This window comes from Sinocyclocheilus anshuiensis, unplaced genomic scaffold, assembly GCF_001515605.1.
Source record: "Sinocyclocheilus anshuiensis isolate Anshui unplaced genomic scaffold, SAMN03320099.WGS_v1.1 scaffold602, whole genome shotgun sequence".
Taxonomy (NCBI): Eukaryota; Metazoa; Chordata; class Actinopteri; order Cypriniformes; family Cyprinidae; genus Sinocyclocheilus; species Sinocyclocheilus anshuiensis.
The window spans coordinates 374,725-377,433 of NW_015547658.1; the positions used below are offsets into that span (position 1 = coordinate 374,725).

Below are 2,709 nucleotides of genomic sequence, written 5' to 3' on the forward strand. Positions count from 1 at the left end.
GTTTGTGTGTGTGTGTGTGTGTGTGTGTGTGTGTGTGTGTGTGTGTGTGTGTGTGTCTGTGAGTGAGTGAGCATGTCTTTTATACATTGCATTTGTGCTCTAGTACCAGGCCTTCATTTCTGTGTGGAAATTTTCAGATTTATGCCGGATTTATTTATTTTTTTTGACAAAAAAAATAATTTTTTTCACATTTCCCATTCATTTCAATGTGGGGTCATATTGACCCCAAGGGACAGATTTGAAAAAAAAAAAATTTTTACATACCTTCAGAACAACCGAATCAAGCCCAGTTTTTTTAATGTGAATATAGATATAAAATGTTGAAAAGTCACAAAATCTTATTCCACTGATATGAAGGGAACCATTTTTTTAAACTAAGTAAAAGTTGATTGGGGTCATATTGACCCCAAGGGCCGATTGAGGCATAATAATATTATGTGGCATAATAACGGATGATAAAGACAATTCAGTAGCCTATATGTCTTCTTGTTGACTCAAAGTATATACAGACCATCAAATATGAACGTGCATTATGAAATGCATTAAGTGATTTTAATTAGATTGAGGTTTACGTTCAAAACTAAAACATAATTAAAATTTAAAGTTTTATCTGTTAACATTAGTTAATGCACTGTGAATTAACATGAACATTTTGATTAACATCAACAAACAATAAATAAATACTGCAAAAATAAATTGTTCATTGTTAGTTCATTTTAGTTAACGCATTAACCAATGTTAACAAATGAGACCTTATTGTAAAGTGTTACCAAAACCTTCAATTATTTATAAGCATTTTTTTTAATGATTTTGTTGATATTATAAGCATGTGAAATAATATATAAACGATATAAATAAAAAAAGAAATGAATACATTTTTAAACCATCGAGGGTAAAAAAAAAATCCCCCCTCTCTCTCACTCACACACACACACACACACACACACACACACACACACACACACACACACACACACACACACACAGAACAATATATAAAATGTTTGTAACATTTTACAATAGTTGTTACCATTAAATAACTATGTTAGTTAACATGAACAATATTTATATAGCATTTATGAATCTTAGTTAATATTATGTTCAAAATGTACTACATTAGTAATTAAAATGTATAGTTAATGCACATTAGTTACTGTACCATGAACTAACATGAACATTTTTATTAAATAACACTAATACATACTATAAAAACATTCATTTTTAGTTCATGTTAGTTAATGCATTAATATTTAAAAAAATGAGCCCTTATTGTAAAGCGTTACCAAAACTTTTAATGATCTACACACATTTCTTTTAAATTATCTTAATGTATGAGCATTTGTGAAATAATTATATAAAACAATATTACCAGCACAATACATAATTTATTCTATATACTAATTTCTCATTCTAGCTGAAGGATTAGGATTAAAAAACTTCTTATCCTAATACTAGTGGACAACCTTAGTATTACAGCCTGAAATGTTAGCTGATGTTTTATAGTTTTTAATTTTCTGTTAGCCTTTAGAACATTATAAACTTATGAAACTAAGCATGTTTCCTCAGAATGACTTATTCTTCGTATATATAAAAATATTGAAGAGTAAGGATAATGTACTTATATAAGAAAGTATAAGAATAAAAATAAGAAAATTACCGTTTCCTTTTTTACTGTTATTTTAATCAAATCACCATGGCAACACCGTTCAAGCTATCCAAAATCCGTTCGCAATTTAAGTTCCTCAATATTTTGGCATCATGTAGACAAAGTTTGGTGTGAATTGTATAATTTTCCTGGTAGTAGTATTAATTAATTCACCGTATTTTTCCAAAAATCCATATTCAAACCAAAATAGCCGACTTTCTGTTGGTCGTAGATAATGACTGTAAATTAGAAAGTTGTCCATCTTGATGTGAACAATAAGTGTACAAAGTTTGTTGACTGTAGGAAAAACTAACCCCCTCACTTTTGTCAAAAGGTGGCGCTATAGAGCGCGTCCTCCACGCCCATTTCTGAGCTTTTGCCAGTGTCTAACTATCATTAATACTGATGTGTGTGTCAAGTTTCATGAAACTCTAAACATGTTAAGTGCCTCAAAAACACCAGAAAATAATATTAAAGGGATCATATGATGTTGCTAAAAAGAACATTATTTTGTGTATTTGGTGTAATGAAATGTGTTTATGCGGGTTAAGGTTCAAAAAACACATTATTTTCCACATACACATTATTGTTTCTCCTCTATGCCCCGCCTTTCTGAAACGCGTCGATTTTTACAAAGCTCATCGGTCTGAAAAGCGAGGTGTGCTGTGATTGGCCAGCTATCCAGTGCGCTGTGATTGGCCGAATACCTCAAGCGTGTGACGGAAATGTTACGCCCCTACCATACTGTGATGATGCCCTGTCCGGCCGGAGCGACGAGACAAAAACATTAAAACCCATTATAAACGAGGCATTCGTTGCATCCAGTGGGGACATAATTATGGATTATAATGACTTATACCGTCTTTTTACACGTTGCGTTGCATCGCGCCGTGTAAACATAAAACCATGTCTGCATTCGTGATTGGAGAAATGACAAACAACAAGCCCTACTCTACACTGCCCAAAGCTCGCATTTGAATCATCAGTGGCAAATTCTTTAAATATAAAAAAACTTACTTACAGTCTTTGAGTCAGAACAGCCGGCATTGTAGTCTACTCTCCCA

The 2,709-nt window shown here is 32.2% G+C and overlaps 1 protein-coding gene across 3 annotated transcripts in view; it reads right to left on the reverse strand.

The window, feature by feature from the left end:
• haus6 (HAUS augmin-like complex, subunit 6) overlaps positions 1 to 2,709 on the reverse strand; it is a 32,734-nt gene that overhangs the window by 23,768 nt on the left and 6,257 nt on the right. The window lies entirely within an intron of this gene.